The following is a 19,094-nucleotide window of genomic DNA, read 5'->3' as shown; positions in this document are numbered from 1 at the left end:
GGAGAGGACTTAGGGTGAGGCTGAACAGCACCGTCAGGGCTTCCCAGGATTAGGAAATGCTCTGGTTCCCATGGGTCTGCCTCCTTCAGGGGCTGGGCTGAGCCTGGCTGACCTCTTCCCACTTCCAGGAGGATGACAAGGGGCAAGCTTGGATCCAAACCCAGATCTGCTTGACATTCTGAGCTGGAGACAGGGAGGACAGAGGGAGAGGAGCTGGCCTGGGGCTCCCAGGAACTGTGGGAGGGGCCTGGCTAGGCCACGTCTGCTACAGGCGGGAATTTCCCCCACTGTCACTTTGCCCTTTCCTCTCCTCCAGCGGTGCCCTAGAAAGCCTAGAGTAAGAGGCAAGCCCAGGGACGCAGCAGAAACAGTTGGGATGAAAAAAGAGGAAAACAGGAAAGACCCTGGAGGAAAAGGAGAAATGCCTTCTAAGCCTGGTGTTTCCAAGAACACTTTGTGAAGTCTAGGACAAGTTCCTCCACAGCTCTGGGCCCTGAGGTCCTCACTGGAAAGAGTAGATGAATGGTCCCTGCCCACCCTATAGGGCTGATCATAAGTATCATTGTTGCCTCTCACTGATGCCAGGTTCTGTGACGTTTCATTCTTTCTACGCTGTGTATTGGGCACTGTTTTAACTTTCTTGTTATTGATGAGGAAACTGGAGGAGAGTCATCGTGAGGTGTAAGTGGCAGGACTGTGATCCAAGCCAGGGTCTATCAGACTCCAGGGTCCACCACCTAACCCTTGCATGACATGCCTCTTGGAAGTGGGGCAAACTGTTAATATGAAACGGTTTAATTCACCTTAAAGTGCTGAATGAATGTGAAAAGTTATGGATTTCTTTTTTTTTAAAATAAATTTTTATTTATTTATTTTTGGCTACGTTGGGTCTTCATCGCTGTGTGTGGGTTTTCTCTAGTTGTGGCAAGTGGGGCTACTCCTCGTTGCAGTGTGCGGGCTTCTCATTGCGGTGGCTTCTCTTGTTGCAGAGCATGGGCTCTAGGCGTGCAGCCTTCAGTAGTTGTGGCACACGGGCTTAGTTGCTCCACGGCATGTGGGATCTTCCTGGACCAGGGCCCGAACCCGTATCCCCTGCATTGGCAGGCAGATTCTTAACCTCTGCGCCACCAGGGAAGCCCCAAAGTTATGGATTTCTTAGCGCCGTTGTATCCATCCTCTCATGCAGTTATTTGGGATGTAGATAGAACTAAATGCTTTCTGGGGCTTAGGGTGGGAAGCAGAGACCATAGACTGCTCACTTATTTACTCTTTACCCCCAAATACAATTACCTAATACAATTTCAGCCAACACCATGTGCTTGACATGCATTTCTCATTTATCACTGAAATCTCCCTCTCGTATATACACACACACCCAACACCAAAAAGCACCTAGAATCCATCGTAGGATTTTCCATTCCTGAGATTGCCTCCGGCTATGGAGATGTGGGACTGGATCTAAGGAAGGGACCCAGACCCAGGACTGCTCCTTTCTTAGTTCATTAGCTGCTCATCACCCCTAGCGAAGGCCCAGACTCACTAATTCACCTATCAGAGTGAGGCACATGTTCGTTTGTCTTAGAAGCTCTGTTTTCCATGACTGAGATGTGTGGAAATAGCATTGCTCTGGGAGCAGGAGACTTAAGTACTATCCCAAACTTGCTGTAAGACTTGTGACAAGTCCCTGGCCCTCCCTGGCCCTCCGTGGCTTCATCCCTGTAAGAAAAAGGCTTGATCATTTCTAAGGACTCTTTAAGGACTGGCATTTTGAGTTCTGTGCCTTGCTAGCTGGCAAGACTCCATAGTATAATGTTCAAGAGCGTGAAGAGATTAAGAACCGGGATCTTCATGTTCCAGTGATCTGTTGCTGCTGAAGACCCTGTGGAAGTCACCTAACGCCTCAGAGCCCCAGTTTCATCTGTGAAGTGGGGGTGATAATGGTTCTGCCCTCAGAGGCTGGTTGGGAGATATGTGAAAGTGCAGACCTAGCACACAGCAAATATGCCATAAATATTACCTTCTAATGTTTTTAATATGCAGCTTTCACTCCTTTTTAGGCCCTTGATTTAGAGCTAAATCACTTATAGGTTGAGGGCTTTTTGGTATGTGTTTCATATCCCTCAAATGTGGATTTAGGTGTGAAACTTTGGAGCAGCCTTGGTGGAGGTGGTGGAAGGGGGCGGGGGAGTGGTAGAAAAGAGATTGGGAAACCGCCTGCCTTAAAACAAAACGAAACAACGAAACAACACACAAGGCCTTTTGATTCTCCTGCCAGGTGGGGCTTTGCACTGCTGCTTGTCCTCACTCTGGAAGAGCAAGAGATTCCCAGCTGACTAAGTCACTCAGTTCTCAGTGTCAGGCCCAGCTTCCCAGCTTGGAAATTTCCTTCCAGGGCTGGGGGGAGAAGGGGGTGCCAGGCTAGGGGGCCCGTCTCCTACCCTGCCTAGCCCCCAGAGTCTAGGGTCCCAGAGAGTTTGTGGATGGTGGGATGGTGGGAGTTTAACAGTGAAGTTCTACTCAATGCGTGCAATCCACATCTACAAACCACTATCTTTTCCTGAATGCCTACTGTGTGCCAAGCGTTGGGCTTTACTTACATTATCTCATTTATCCTCATGATCACCTAAGGGGTAGGTAATCATTATCTCCATTTTTTAGAGAGGAACAGAGACTTAGAGAAGCCACCCAGGAAGGCAGTGGTTGAATGGTTAGAACCCCATTAATTAGGTCCATGGCCTACGTTCATCATGAGTGTTGAGTTTCTGTAAGAAAGTAAGAAAAATCAGGACACTGTAAAGACAACATGATGCAGTGGAAAGAGCACATATGACCGGGAGCCAAGGACCTGGGTTCCAACCCTGGTTCCATCACTCCATGTGCGTGGCCTTAAGTAAGTTCTTTACTACTCTGAGGACTCAGTTTACCATCTGCCAAATAGGGGATTGTGATCAACGGTCCAATGGCCCCTAACATGGAATGTTTAGAACTCAGACTGAAATGGATGGACGAGGTGGATGTGGTCATGACTTCGAAGAGATGCATCTTCTCACATATTGCAGTTGTTAAGAAAAATTATCCAGAAGGAGGGAATCGGGCAAAAAGATGACTGTGTGACCTTTTTGTGCCATACTAGAGCACTGTCCAACAAGCCCACCTCTAGGAATCACCCGGCACTTTGGGGAATGAAACCATTTGCATAATTCTCTAAGGTCAGACATTTACAAAAACAGCTGAAATAGTTTGGAAACAAAATGCAAACAGTTGGAGACTCTTCATTTTTTAAAGTAAATTTCAGTGTTCATGAGAAGGACTTTGTTTGGGATTAGGAAGAGTGCATTCCAGGAAAAGCAAACTGGGAATTACAGACAAGAGCAGGAAGAAAACCGGACAGGGCAGGCGGGGGCAGCGCACAAATGGGTGAGGTGATGCCTGAGAGCTGCAGTATGAACCAGTCCAAGATCGTAATCTCCTGGTGATTGGTCACACTCAGTGGTGCTTTGTTTGGTGTTCGCATCCCTCTCTTCAAAATATGTGTACTTATTTTCATAATTAAAATGAACTAGAATTAATATCGTTTTGAGACTTTGATAACCCCTTTGAAGTAACTAAAAGCATCCCAGGATGTCACAAAGCCTGAAAAAGAGTTCTTGGATTAGGCATATAGTTGTGTAGGTTGTGTGTGTGTGTGTGTGTGTGTTTTCACACAGAGTCACACTTAATTTACAGAGCTCTCCTGTAAAATGAGGGCCTGTATGAAATAGTTCCCCAAATCCTTTCTGAGGATGAGGGCCTGTCAATGACTAAGTTTTCAATAGTTCCGGTGAAATGAATCTTTCGGAATAAGTTTTTCATAAAGCTATATTAACCCAATTTGAAGAGCTGTCCTATATTCCAAGGTTAGGACTTGACACTTTTTGAAATTAAAATTTACCCTCTTTTAAATAAAATGGTGGGCTTAAAAAAACAAGTGTTCCCAAGCGTAAACCAAGTTACTGCTCCTTCCTGGTCTGGGAAATCTCACAGCCTGTTTGCATGATCTGGCCCACATATAGGTAGACCGTGTAGAAAGTGGGCTACGGATTTGCTCACTTGGGTTTCAATCTTGGTTCAGCCACTTACTGAGGTCATCTAACCTCCACGCGCCTTGTACATTAATTTATTTACGGTTAAAAAAAAAGGGGGGGGATAAAAACCATCTCACTAGGGTGGCTGACCGAATTAAATAAATAAAGCATGCAAAGTGCTTACCAAGTTTGGAGCAGTAAGTACGCAAAAAATGTCAGCTGTGACAATGAGATTCTTTAAGGGTACTTTCACCTCAGAATTTCTGTGAGCTCTGTAAGAAGTCCGGGGGAGCCCTGGACCGAACTCTAGGACCCCGAACTCTAGCTCTGGCTCAGCTACAAATGCTTACATGCCGTTTGGCAAGTCTCCCCCGCTCCCCCACCGGGCTCCGGCCCCTGTGCCCCTCGGCGCAAGGAAAGGGTGGGTGGTCTCTTAGGCGCGTCTCTACTCTGAAATTCCGGCTTTCAGTGTGGCCCCAGCCTCATTCCGGCGCCCGGAGTTTCCGCAGCAGGGAGGGCGGCGAGGGACTGCCCGGACCTGCGGAGGTTGCAGCCCGAGGCAAAGGCTACCCAGGAACCGGCCTGCTCCGGCGACGGCTGTTTACCTCTCTGCGTCCCACCCCGGTGGCTGCGGACCCGCCCAGATGGCGCAGCGTGATTGGGCTAGCGGCCTGTCAATCACTGGGGACTTTCCCAGGGGTGGGGCGGCCCGGCCCCCAGCACTTCCTAGTCACCGGCCCTGTCCCCTTTCCCCGACCCGGGGTTCTGTGCAGTGCTGGGGGGCCAGAGACTGGCCCAGGCCTCTACCGCGTCCCTGGACTCGGGCTGGACGCGGAGAGCGGGGTGCTGTCTCCCCGGGTCCCCACCCTCAGGTAAGCCGGCCGGGCGGAGCGGGGATGGAAAGGAATGGAGTCTGGGACTGGGCCGGTCCCAGCCTCGGTAGTCCACCGGGCGTGGCAGGGGGGAGGTCAGGCCCGGACTGGTGGCCTGGGTTTCTTGTCTCCTGGGCTCCGGCGCCCGAGGTCCCCGGGCGCAGGGCACCTCCAGGGGCGGCCGGGTCCGGCCGAGTGGGGACTCCCTGACCTGCGCTGAGGGTGGTGGGCGCGCGTGCGCACTGAGTGGGCAAGCGTGTCTGGGAACTGCAGGCGGGCTGTGTGCTGGGTGTGCGGACCCGCGGGTTGGAGGGTGTGTGTGCGGGCGTGGGTCTGTTTATAGTGTGGGAGACCAGTTTTGGAAGCCGTGTGCACACGTAATGAAGAGGAAAATAACTCTTATTGGGCGCTTTCCAAGTGCTGAACTAAGCTCTTTACATGTATTAAACTCGTTTAATTGCCACTTCCATCCTCAAAACGAGTATGATTATTATTATCCGCATTTTACCGGTTAGGAAACCGAGGCACTTGGAGATTGGGGTCATACAGTTAGAGAGTTGCAAATTCAGGATTTGAACGCTGGCGTTTGACTCCAGACTCTGTGCTATATACTGTTTCTGTTGAACATATTTTGCCCACTGTCGGAGACAACATTTGGGTGCATTTGCAGGGTAGCTGTAGTGAATTTTGGGGAGCGATTTGGGGTGTGGAGTTTCTACATATGCGTGAGTTTTCCGCTGTAGAACATTTGTCTGCAAGAGTGTGTGAAGTTGTGTGTACATGAAAGTGACTGTATTATATATTCATTAATTGTATGGGAATTTTGTGGGTGGGAATTTTGTGCAGCTGAGTGAGACTTCGTGTTTTGGTTTGAGGGGGGGACTTTTGTGGATGATGCAGAAGAATCAGCAACGTTTATCCCCACCCCCTTGCAGAATGACAGTGCAGAGAAATCTATGGATTCCTAATGCATCATTTTTATTTCACAGTATTGTCAAAATAGAATTTAATCAGCTCTTACTCATTTTCCAAACAATGTGGTAGGGTAGAGGGGAATTCAACACCTGATGAGAGATCCGGAAAGAGGACTCTCAATTTTTTTTTCATTCCTGACAATGGATATTGCATTAGGAGGCTGGAATGTTTATTAGCACAAACTCATAGCAATCCTATGATGTATTAATATCACTGTTTTACAGCAGAGAGAACTGAGGCAGTGAAAAACCAATAATGGTAATAATAACAGCTTACATTTATCAGCACATACTGTGTGCCAGGCACAGTGCTTTATGTTGAGTATCTCATTTACTCTTTTCAGCAACCCTAGGAGAGAGTCACTAGTAGTAGCCTCAATTTTGAGGTGAGGAAACTGAACCCCCAAAAGGTTAAGACTTGCCCAAGACTAGTAAGCCTTGAACCCTGGGCCCTGTTTCCTTTCCACTATCCTGGCTGTGTCCTGGGAAGATAATGTGATCAGGGCCTGGCACTTCGCTGAAGCACTTGATCATGTCCCTCTGGAGGCTGCAGCCGTGAGTGTCCTGTGTTCTACCTACTTATGTGACCCTGTTTTCTCCCACCCATGTGCGTCCGTGGGTATGGCATGGCACTCACGCTGAGGGTTGCTGCCTGCCCCTATTCCCACATCAGGGCCTTTGGGGCCCCAGGAAGCCGTGGGGTCTGACTCATACCCTAACCCCCAGTGCTGCCTGTGACTTGGGCCCCGGATGTTCTGGGTTGGGTTGGCCGACCTGATTTGAACACCTCAGAATTGTAGGAGGTCGGCTGTCTGCCTCCCTCTCTGGGTGCTACTGGGTACTATTTTATTCTTGTACTCACTGTGATTTAACCACAGCAGCCTGCTTTTTTTCCCCTCGGACAGGCCAAGCTTATTCTTGCCTTGAGGCCTTTGTATGTACTGTTCCTTCTGCCTGGAACACCTTTCCCCAGCTCTTTTCATGGCTGGTTCTTCCTTATCTGTCAAGTCTCAGCTCAAATGTCACCTCCTCAGAGGGGCCTTCCCTGACCTTTCTATGCAAAGTAACCCCTTTTTTCACTTTCTGTCATATTACTATTATATATATTTTTTAATACATTCATCACGCCCTGAAATGATCTTGCTTATTTGCAATTGAGAAAGTATGTGTGTAGACACGGTATGTGTCAGGCATACAGTAATTTTTACTGTTTGCTTGTTTGTTGTCTTCCTCTTTTCCTAGAATAGAAGGGTGAGAGCAGGGACCTCTTTAGTCTTCACGTGTGCGTTCCTGATACTAGATAAAGAGTGTCTGGGGTAAGGCTTTGCTGGGTTTGTTCAGCAGATGAGTAGAATAGAAGAAACTAGAATAATGGTGCATTTCACAGATGAGAAAACTGAGTCCTAGAGATGGGAAGGCACTTGTCCCAGAGAGGTAGTGGCAGAGTCAGGGTGAGAGCCAGAACTTGCTTCCCAAGGCATTTTTCTTTTCTTCTGATAGTCAGCAAACATTTCCTGACAGCCCTCCGGCCTGGTGCTGTGTGGAGTGGCGTGGTACTCAGGTGAATAAGGTACTGGCTCTGCCCTCCAGGAACTCGTTGTGGACTGGGCAGAAATGTGCCATGAGCGCTAGCTGGAAGGCGTAGTGTGCCAGCACGTGCCCGGCAGTAAGTCTGACTGGGGTGTGGAGCAATTTGGGGGTGCCAGATGGTCAGGGGGCTTCTGGAAGGAGGCGACTTCAAGGCCGGGCCCAGGCAAGATGATGAGGTGCAGAGTGGGGCCTGAGCCCCTTCTGCAACTTAGGGTAAGAGGATTGGGGCTAAGGCTCTGCTGCACTGGGGGAGCTGACCAGCTGGGCTAGGAAAAACCCAATGGTCTTGACTACCAAGCAGAGAAGTGTCAGTTTTTCCCCGTCAGCAGCACTGGGAAGTGATCAGAGCATTGGCAAGCCCAAGCGTGCATCAGAGTCCCCTGGGTGGCGTGTTAAACAGATTGCAGGGTTGCGCCCCCAAGAGTGTCTGATCCAGCTGGTGGCCGTGATGCTGATGCTGCCGGTCCAGCTGCTCTCTGAGAACCCGTGGTGTAGTGTGCCTGATTTAGAGTTCAGCACACCTGGGTGCGTGCTGTGTCTGCTTCCTCTTCTATAAGTTTATGTGACGTAAGTGCTGCTTCCAGAGTGGTGTGAATTAATGAGACAGTGTGTGTCAAGCACTCAGCACAGGGCTGGCATGGGGTAAGTGATCAATCGCTGCTGGCTGCCGAACATCGTTAAATCTCATTAAATTAATGAGAAATCTCATTAAATCATCATTAAATCTCATTAATGAGGCTGATCATGAGGCTGTTGAAGGGATTTCAGTAGGAGATGATGCAGATGGTCCGATTTTTCAGGCTTCGGGGTGACTTGCCTTTAATCCTCTGCCACCTCTGGACCATGCTGTGTCCTCTCTCGATGGGTCATCCTTTGTTTTGTCTCAGACGTCTTTCCATCCCTGTTTGGAATAGTGGCAGTAGACATGTGGGAGGGCCGCAGAGGACATCTGGCCCGAATTTCCTCAACAGCACCCAGCACCCCAGCAGGTGATGAGCCAGCCTCCGCTTGACCACCCCCAGTGCAGCGTCAGGAGTGAACTGCCTTGTAGGCGGCCCCTTCCAGTGTTGTTACAGGTGGTTGTGGGCCCACCTCCTTTCTCGTCCCTCTTTTTTCCCCTCACTGCTCACCTGACCACATGGAGGGAGAGCAGTAGGAGGTGTGGTGAAAAGAGCGCGCAGCTGGCCACCAGAAGACTGGGTTTGCTTCCCCTCTGTGTCACCGCCGTCCCTGCAGCCTTGGGCAGGTCCTCCTCCCTTTGCTGGCTTTGGTGTCCCAGCTGCAAAATGAAGGGATTGCAGTGGCAGGCGTCTTAGGGCATTACTTCCAGAAAACTGTAGCCCAGTGACTGGGCCGCCCTCTATGGCTCCGGTAGTTGCCGAGTTCTTCCCACAGGGCCAGGCCTTTCTGTGCCCACCCTCCCGGCTTCTTGCTGCTGCCCACCCCCCACCTGCCCCTCCTCTTCCTGTTCCTCTTTGGAGAGTGTCTGGAGCCCCCTGGAGAGTGGCCAGAAGGAAGGCACAGGGAAGCAGGGAGAAGCGCCCCTCATTCTGTGGGGAGCAAGGGTCCCTGGCCCGCAGAGACAGACCTGGGCGGCCGCTTGTGGGAGGAAGTCCTTGTATTTCCCCGTGACCGGCCCGGGACAGTCGCTCTTCCGATAGGAACAGATGACTGGGCTGAGGGGCGGCTGGCTCTTTGTCTGGGGGCTGTCCCCGGGTGGGGCTGAACTCTCCTCTCCCCAAGGAGCCCACCCCGAGCGTGTTGCCTGTGTCCTTGAGCACCTGTGGAGTGGAGAGACCCGGTGGCCCAGGCAGATGTGTGAGTGTGTGTGTGTGGGGGGGGGGGAGGGGGCTGGGGGCTGGGGTGTCGTGTCACCAGGGAGTCATCTACTCAGAGACCAGAGCTGGTGCTTTTAGGGCAGGCGTGGGGGTGTCCCATGAGTCAGGGGCCCTTGGTTTTGTCTCCACCCGCAGTGGAGGACGCCTGTACCGCTCTCAGCTGGCCAGCACACCCTGGTCCTGTGCCTTCCTCACGGCCAGCTTCATCTCAGTGGTCTGAGGGACCCCAGTTCCTGCCACACCCCCACTGCTGCCTCTGAGGTGCTGCCACTCCCCGCCCCAACCTCTGGGAAGAGGAGTGGGGGTCTGAGGATGGCAGACCTGACTTCTAGAAAACACGAAGGAATCTTTCAGACACAGAGGTAACATGCAGACACTTGGGCATCCACCCATCCAGCTTAAGAAAGAACGTATTTTCTGTTCATGTGAAATTTCTCTCCGATCATCTCCTTCCCCACCCCTCCAGAAGCAAACAAGTGTTCTGAATTTAGAGCTTATTCTCTTGTAGTTCTCTACAGTTTTATTATAAACATATACATCTGTAAACAATATTTAGTATTGTTTTGTTTGTTTTAAAATGTTATTTAAATGCCATCATACTGCCTGTGTTCTTCTGCAACTTGCTTGTTTCGCTCAGTGTTATATCTGTGAGGTTCATCCTTGTTTGTGTCTCTAGCGGGTGCCTATTTGTTTTGCACAGCTGTATAGTATTAGCATTCCCTGGTGTGAAATGGCGTCGGTGTCTTTATTCATTTTCTTCTTCATTAGGTTGTTTCCAGCCTTTGCTATTAAAATAGGCCATCTCCGGCTTTTATCTGGGTAGTCTTGCCCCCGGAAGCTCTCTTCCTAACCACTGTGGCTCCTGTTGGGATAGTCTACAGAGTGTTGTTCCCAGTTGGTCCTCACAGCATTTCCATAGGGGGAAGAAACCAGGAAAGTGAGGACTGCTCAGGGTCACTTGGTGAGGGAGCAGAACCAGGAGTTGAACCCATTAAACCCTCTTTACACCATATTTGGTATGAGGGGAATTCTCAAAAGTTGTCATCTTCCCCCTTGGAGGAGGGAGTTACAGGGCTGGAGAAAGCCTTTGTTGGATAAACCAGCTTTGGGCATTTTTGGGGTCAGGTAGACAGGAGGACAGTCGAGTCTACCTTCCCTTTTTTTTTTTTTTTTTTTGCGGTACCGGGCCTCTCACTGTTGTGGCCTCTCCCGTTGCGGAGCACAGGCTTGGGACGCGCAGGCTTAGCGGCCATGGCTCACGGGCCCAGCCGCTCCGTGGCATGTGGGAACCTTCCCAGACCGGGGCACGTACCCGTGTCCCCTGCATCGGCAGGCGGACGGACTCTCAACCACTGCGCCACCAGGGAAGCCCTCCCTTCCCTTTTGTCCCAAGGTTGGGCCTAGTGCTCTTTGTCCCTGTGGCTGATAGTGGATGTGCTCCTCCTAGGTTAAGAGAGTCACAGCTGCTGGGCGGGAAACCGGGCTTCTCGGCGCAGAATATTTGTACTTGTGGATCCCAGGAACCGTGAGGAGGCGAAAGAAAGCGGGCTGGGGTGCCTTCCCAGCCCTTCTTAGGGGGCTGTTGGCAGTGGGGAGTACAGGCTGGGGACTGATGATCAGGTGGGGCTCTTCTCCTTTGTCCCTTGGGAACCGTGCCACCTTGAGCCCAGCTCTGCACCTGTTTTGACTCGGCTTCCTCTCCAGCAAAACAGGTATAAGTCCCCGTGTGAGGGCCCACAGGCAATGGGTGGGAAGCTTCGCCCTTGTTTCCAGCACCAAAGTCCGGTGCGTTTCTTCCCGCCTTTGTCACCTCAAGCCCAGCCCTGACCTTCCTGAAACCAGATCCTTTCTGGCGGGTTCCAGGTTGAAACTCTCCTTTACAGTTGCCAGGTCTCCATCTACCACATTCCTTGACTAGAAAACTTGTCCCTGGGCTTTCCCTCCTTATTTATGATTCAGTCCCTATAGCCTGTCTGTCCACGTGAAGCAGATCCATAATAAGGAGGCTCTCATCCCTGCCCGCAGCCCTCCAGCCTCATTTGGTGCCAGAACAGTAGCCCTCTCCTCTTGTTCTGGCCTTGTCAAGCCACTTAAATTAAAAACAAACAAAACATTAAACTCTCCCTTTAAAAGTGTTACAAAATAACATGTATTCATTAGAGAAAAAACTCCAAAAACTCAAGCAATACCAAACGTATAACGTAAAAAATGAAAGTTGTGTTCTTTTCTCCTCCTTCTCTCCAGCCTGTATTTTAAAATTAATTTTAAAAATAGAACAGGACTAGATTCCATTGTAAAGAGTTAAAAAACTAGGTTAAAAAAAAGGTTTGTTTTGATTACAGTCCCCTAGCCCAAGTCCTTCTCTAGATCTGTCTACTAGCAGCAGTTCGGTGTGTATCTTTCCAGACCTTTATCTATGCACATTTAAGATTTTATACATATATGTATACATATACACACACACATATATGCACACGTAGTTGTGTGTTGTTTAATAAATAGTATCCTATTATACATATAAATCTATACTTTGCTTTTTTCCTTAACAATTTTTTTTTTAATAAATAAATATTTATTTATTTATTTTTGGCTGCGTTGGGTCTTAGTTGCTGTGCACGAGCTTTCTCTAGTTGTGGCAGGCGGGGGCTACTCTTCATTGTGGTGTGCGGGCTTCTCATCGCAGTGGCTTCTCTTGTCGCGGAGCACGGGCTCTAGGCGCACGGAATTCAGTAGTTGTGGCACACGGGCTCAGTTGCTCCGCGGCATGTGGGATCTTCCCAGACCAGCGCTCGAACCCGTGTCCCCTGCATTGGCAGGCAGATTCTTAACCACTGCGCCACCAGGGAAGTCCCCTTAACAATATTTTATGGGCACCTTTCTGCCATTGCAAAGCAGTCTGCCCCATTCTTTTTGATGGCTGTATAAGTAGTACATTGAATGAATGCACCATAGCTTATTAAACTAGTCCCCACTTGATGAACATTCAGGACGTTTTTGCTGTTACAGAGTGCGTGGCAGTGCACATCTTTGTCCAGTCTCTGTGTATAGTGACACAGAGATTCCTAGCTTACTTAAATAGGCGATTACCCAGTCAGTTACCTCTGACCCTTTAGATAGTTGAAACCTCCTCAAGCATACTTTTCTACAAGAGAACTTTCTTCTCAGCCAATCAGGCATACAAGCCTGATTGTTGACGTCATTGAGAAAGGACATTCTTTAGTGTGGGCAGCCAGCTATAGGAAAAGCAAATGTCCACAAGGCGACATCAGTAGAAACATAATACCTGAAAGGGTGGAGGTGAAACTTGCTCTCTTTGGTCAGGCAAACCACACCTGGAGTGTTGTGTCCAGTTTCAAAGCCAGCTGCAGATAGGGTGGGGGTGGAGGGTTGAGGGGGTGGATGCGGAGGGATCTGGAAGCCAGTCCCTACAAAGGGCGATGCAGGGAACAAGGGCTAAACTGCTTTGAGAGAATGCTGCAGGTTCCAAATCTCCTCAGGGCTGAGATGGAGAAGAGGGTCATCTTGTTCCTTATTCTAGGGAACCCCAGGAAGCAGAGCAAGGGTCAGTGGAAGCAGAACTGGGAGTAGCCTAGCTACAGCCAATGCTGGCTGCCCAGGGGAGGCTCCTGGAGGAGGAAGTTGGTCTGGGTCACTAAAGATGGTCAACCAGAGTCCCCTGGCTCCCCTGGGGACCGGATAAGCACAGGACCGAATTTCCCCTGAGCTTCCTTTCATCCTGAGAGTCTAAGCCTTGTTGACTGCTGGCAATCAAGGGCAGACTGGTACCTGAGGCACAGTTAGCAACACATAGAGGTAGGGACCTAGAACCTGGGGCATGTTTCTGATAGTGGGACAACAGGCAGGACTGGTGTCCTCCCCCTGAGGCACAGAGCCCTGTGCCCCTCAGTCAGTGCAGGCCAGTGGAAAGGGCACCAGTGTTGAAGTCTGATAGATCAAGGCTGGATTCTTTGTTCTGCCACTAACCGGCTGTGTGTCCTTAGGCAAGTGACTTAACCTCTCTGAGTCTGCTTCCTCATCTGGAAAATAGAGATTATGCCATCTAGCCGAGAGGATTGGTTTCCTTGCTGGAAAACAGGGATAAGAATTTTTATCTCTGTGTGGTGAGAATAAAATGAGGTAATAATGTTGGTAATGATGCCAGCCTAGTGCCTGGCATATGGTAGCACACAACTGTCAGGCCCTCTCCCAGCTTTAGTTAGATGCTCTTTGGTCGACTTTTGCAGCGTTTCCAGCCAGCTGATGGCCCTGGTCCTCCCCACTGTCCCTAGGCTGATAGTGTAGAGCCTGGGTCTTGGAGGCTAAGTGGGGGCAGTGGGGCTCCCTCTGTGGGTGAGTCAGTGGAAGGGAGGAGGGGAAGAAGGACACAGAGACGTGTGCCATGTTTGAAGGACGCAGTTCTCGGGCTGAGCTGGAGAGCCTGGGTGCAGGCCAGAGAGGAGGGCAGGACCTGGGGAAAGGCTGCAGACATCATCCAGGGGTTTCTCACTGCTCTTGGGGAGGCGACAGCACCCCTGATAGCACTGCAGGAGGATCGATGAGGCAGGGAAATCTGCTTGGGCATTGGGAGGGATTGTAGCTGGGGAGAGCAGGCTTTTTAAGGTCAAAAGGTTTTAGAAAGGGATGACAATAAATTGCAAGTTCTGGAAAGTTAGAACTAGAAGGGGCCTTAAAGTTTGTCTAGTCTTCCCCCTTTTGTTGTATTATTGCTATTGTTGCTAACCTCTCCTTTTAGAAAACTGAGGTTGGGTGATGGAAGATATTTGCCTTGGTGTACGTTGACTAGATCCTACGATTCCTGAGCCCCACCTGTTCCTCATATTACACCCCATGCCTGCAGCCTCTTTATTACTGAGTTGGTTGGAAAGACTGATTAAATCTTTGGCTCCTCACTGGGGAGGATGCTAAGGCGGGCTCCCTGGGTACAGACCATCTAAATAGGTGCTGTCTCTCTGCTGACAGCCATCAAGAGGGCACCGCCTGCTCTTTGATGGATGGACCTGGAGCCCCAGTTTCCCTGATTGTGAAATGGGTGAGGAGGACTGGAGGTCATCACGAAGTGCAGATGTGGACAGATTTTTGCTTTAGTTTGTGAGGTGCTTTCATGATGCCTCACTTCCCGTTAGCCCTTGGGGGACTTGGAAGATATTCCCATTTGCAATTGAGGAAAATGAGACTCAGATGATTCCTAATCGTTCATGAGCATCGCCTTGGTCCATGGGCTTCTTGTAGCTTCAGCTTCACCAGCTATGGTGTTGTCCCAGTGTCCCTGCTTAACAGTTATTTGCAGTTCACAGAAATTAAGTGGATGCCATAACCAATCAGCTGGGCACAGTTATGGGGCTGCCTCAACCTTTTAGTAAGAACCTACTGAGTGCCAGGTACTTAGTGAGGTACTATTATTATTATTGTTTAGGAAATCTTATTACAAAATGAATACATTTCTTTGTTAAATAAACAATTGGGAAGTAGAAAGTGAGAACTCCCTTCCAATTATACATATATTATTTCATTTAACTTCCTTAATCTGACCTGCCGTGGATTCTGTTATTATTCCTATTTTGCAGATGAGGCAGCTGAGGCTCAGAAAAGGTGAGGGACTGGGCCAGTATCACACAGCCTGCAGGGGTGGGCAGAGCTGGACCAGGGGGAGGCAGGCGCAGGTGAGGCCCCAGGTGCAGTGTATAAGGAGGGCTCCCGCTCAGGGTCTCTTGCGTGCACTTGGGCGCCCCCTTTTGTTTTGCACCCTGCGTGCCTCACCTGCTTACCCCCAGATCCCACCCTACTGGGCCCCTTTCTTCCTGACTCCAAGGCTTCTGACTCCTGACTCCCTTCCCTTCACCACGCTATCACCCCCACCCACCAGCATCCCTGCCAGCCCCTGCCTTTGCCTGGGGATGAGGCTGCTGGCCACCGGGGCCTCCCAACTCCCAGTACCAGAGATCTACTCAGGAGTTTTCCTCTGGTCCAGGGAGAACTTCACTTCCCCCAGAGCTGCAACGTCTAACTGACCTCAGGATGCAGCCAGTGCCCAGTAGCATTAGATCAGACTAAGTTCCCAAGTGGTCCTCAGTTTCCTCATCTGTCGAACAGACATCAGCCATGCCTTCTTTCCAAGGCTGTCGTGACAGAAAAACAATGCTTGGGAAACTCTAGGTAGTTTGCAAATGTTACTGGCTATGCAAATTCATATCATTCATTCATACCTAGGAGCCCCTACTTCTGGCACCAGCACGTGGCTGATCACAAGGCAGCTTCTGATGGGCTGAAGCATTTCAGTGCAGAAGCTGGAATGTAAATTTAATTCTGAATCTAGCCTTTTTCAACCGTCATCATCCTCTTGGGTGGAGGTTGTGATTTGGGCCCACGTTCCCACCCCCCCATCCCCTTAGCTGCTCACCTGTCGTCCTGTCACGCCGGCTCTTCCTCCTTTTTTGGGCTGGTGGCTCCTTCAGTTTCAACAGGATCACCTCCGTCGTTTCACTCTGTGGTCGCTGTCTGGCCTGCCATCTCTCTGGGCCCTTTTTTGCCCCTAAATCGGGACTTCCTGGTTCCAGCGGGCACCCCCAGGCCTCTCAGGGTGGGCTGTGGGATCCCACCCCCCTGCCCTGAGCCAAGATCTTGTCTTGGAAGAAGGTCTGAGCTGGCTGCCTCTTCCCCACCGACGGTTTCTGTTTTCGGAAGGCAGGTTGGTGTCCACTGCTGGCGGGTCACCTGATCTGTAGCTTTAAATTTAAAGGAACCAGGCTCAGGTAGGTATGGAGTCCAGGCCAGACGTGGCAAGAATGTGGGTGGGGCCTCTGCTTTGCAGTGGGATTGCAGCACAGGAGCAGAAATGGAGGGTGGGAGCACTGGCAGACTGGAGAGAGAGCAGGCACCTTCCAGCTCCATCCTGACGTTTTGTGTGACCTTGGTCTTCCTGCTCTGGGGCCTGACTGCTGCCCTCACACCATGAGGGAGGGTCAGGTTAGCTCACGCCCCGGGATGCCTAGGCGCTGAGCTCCCGTACTGCCCCATGCAAGGCGTGTGGGTGGTCAGCGCTTCCTTCCCCTCTCCACACCCACTCCTGCGGTCTGTGACAGAGGGGAAATGTGCTGTCAGCCAGGGAGGCAGGACAGTGATGCAGCCCCGCATTCCGAGACCCCTGGGGCGCCTGGTAACGGGCTTGGCCTTGTTGCCCTTGGAGATTCCCGTCCAGCTCTGTCATCCTGGGAAAGAGTCCCCTCTCCAGGAAAGGCCTAAAAACCACACATACCAGGAGGAGAGTTCCCATCTGCCCGGCGGTCATCCTGGAACTGCCGCTGACCATCTGGGCATGAGGTCAGCAGGACGTGGAAATTCCCCATTCCTGTCTTTGTGTTTCTTTCCTCCAGAAGTCCAGACCCTCCCTTGGGCAGCTCCTCTCATCTCCAGAGAGGACTTTCTCACAGTAGACTGTTTGGTCTGGGCTCCCTCTGCCTGTAGCCTGTTTCTCCCCCTGCCCCCCAGCTGCCCAGGCTGGAGTCAGGAGAAGAGCCCTGCCTGCCCCTCCGCTGCTTCCCGTGAGTCCGCTTCCCTGTTGGCTCCCCAGTGCTGAGGGAGAGCACGCGTGGTTTGGAGGATGTGGAGGTGGGGTTTCAATTCCTGTATCCTGCATCCTGCTCTATCGCTTGGCCTTACATCTGGGCATCTCTGAGAGATCTTGGCTGTGCCAGCCTCGATTCTAGAAGTATATATGTATGGCTGTCCAGGTGCTTCTGGTCCGTGGATCACGGTTAGGCTCTCAGGATGTTTGCACAGGGCCTGTCAGGAGGCAGGCGTAGGGTCAAGGGTTCCTCTGGCCCTTTCTGTCTCTCTGTTCTGATCAGAGGTTTATTGGGGCTCTATTCTGGACCACTCTGAAGATACCCTGGTAGACCAGGTGATCTCGGCCCATGCTCTCGTGGAGCTTCTAATCTATTGGGCAAGCCAGATGTGGAGTAAAAACATTCCCAGATCATCACATAATGTCAGCTGTGAGTTCCATGTAGGGTGAGTGTGGAGTGGTGAGCAGGAACCCGGACACCTGCTGTCACTTATCACCAAAGGTGGCTATGGCCCCTCCGGCTGTTGGTCTCCGCATCTGTGAACTCCATTCAGCTCTTAATCACGGCTCACCTCCCAAGTGCCAGGCCTGTGTTGGCAACAGAGATGAGGAGAGCACGCCCCTGCCTCCAGGAGGTTCTCAGTCAGATGCACATAGGCTTACCTCAGTCATATATATTCCATACTGGGCGTAAGGGCTTGCTGGAGAGGCACACAGGAGAAAGGGGAGCATAGAGGAAGGATGCCCCCAACATCTACCAACATTTCAAGCTCCTTGCTATATGCTAGTCATTGTGTCAAGTGCCTTACCCACACTGTCTTTTAATTCAGTGACCACTTCAAAGCTTCATTGCTCTGCTGTGTAACATTGACCTTTCAAGTTAAAAATAAGTCCCCCCTAAGCAGGCTGGTGACTTTTGTGTTGGGTGTGTGGGCAGCTGTCCTTTGCCTCTGTGGGGCTCAGCAGGGCGTGGGTGCCTCTCAAGTGTGTGTTTCTCTTTTTCATTAGTCTTTGGGGGAAAGGTCCCTCTCACCAGAATTTTGTTTTTCCTTCTGGCTCATGGCATCCCATGGTAATGTGGACCCTCTGGGCAAAATCCTTGTTTATCTCTTGTGCTGCAAGGCAGGGGAAACAGCCCAGAAGGTACCCATGTTACCCTGCAAATAGGCTTGAACTTGCATTTTGCCCGTCTGGCCTGAGTCTTGGCAGCTGGGTGAGGACAGCAGATGATTAGCTCGGCTTTCTTAGGTGGAACTGGATTTTCATCTTGGCCCTCACTTGCGGGCTGTGTAATCCTGGCTGAGTTACTTAACCTCACCAAGCCTCCATTATAAAGTGAGGATAATTTCCTATGTATTTTAGGGTTGTTGTGCAGTTTGACTGAGATAATGCATCTGAAGGGCTTAATGCAGTGCCTGGCAAGTAGGTTAATGAATGGTGGCTGTTATTATTAGTCCCTTTTTACTCTTTTCTTGCAGTGAGCACTTGTGGGTGCTCAAAGGGCCTTTGAGGACTCGTGACTGAAATCGTTTTGGCCCTGGGGGTGGTGATCTTGGGAGGGAGGTTTCGGGGCCCCAAGTCCTTCTGAAGTCCCCGGTGGAGGCCTTTGGAGCTCTTTCGTGGTTAGTAAGCTCTTTGTAGGGCTGGAGGCTGAATCAGTTTTTCAGCCTCAGGGCCTTTGCACTTACTGTTCTCTCTGCCTGAAATATTATTCCCCCAGATACCAGCATGGCTAGTTCCCTCACCTCCTTCTATAAAGTCCCTGCCTCAAACTTGCTGCTTAATTTTTGTCCGTAGATGTTTTTATCACCCCTAATACTATGTTCATCTCTCTCACTATGTATCTGCTTGTCTACCTCCATCACTAGAATGTAAGCTCCAAGAAGGATTTTTGTCTATTTTGTTTGCTGATAATTACCTAGCACCTAGACTAGCACCCAGCACAGAATAGATGCTCAATAAGTAATTGTGGAATGAATGAATGCAAGAAAGAAGTTTCTCTGCTAAGTCACAGAACTCGGATTCTGAAATCACTTTGCACAGTGGTTTCAAATGAAATAAAGCTGGTGAAATTGAACAGAGTAATGCAGAACACTTGCTGCACAAGTAGATGGTGCTTTGATGGAAAATCCATCTGTTCATTAGAACTGGAAGGAGGAGGTTGACAATGTCAA

The 19,094-nt window shown here is 50.5% G+C and overlaps 1 protein-coding gene across 4 annotated transcripts in view; it reads left to right on the top strand.

Moving 5' to 3' along the window:
• Positions 1-4,759: 4,759 nt before the first annotated feature.
• Positions 4,760-19,094, top strand: part of TNIP1 (TNFAIP3 interacting protein 1) — a 46,167-nt gene continuing 31,832 nt past the window's right edge. For all 4 annotated transcript variants that reach the window (XM_030834132.2, XM_030834129.2, XM_030834128.2 and 1 more), the window contains exon 1: positions 4,760-4,936. The gene's annotated coding sequence lies outside the window, so the exon portion shown is untranslated. The remainder of the gene's footprint in view (positions 4,937-19,094) is intronic.

This window comes from Globicephala melas, chromosome 3 (assembly GCF_963455315.2).
Source record: "Globicephala melas chromosome 3, mGloMel1.2, whole genome shotgun sequence".
Lineage (NCBI taxonomy): Eukaryota > Metazoa > Chordata > Mammalia > Artiodactyla > Delphinidae > Globicephala > Globicephala melas.
Note: the sequence above shows the minus strand (reverse complement) of the source record. Positions and strands in the feature narration are given on the sequence as shown.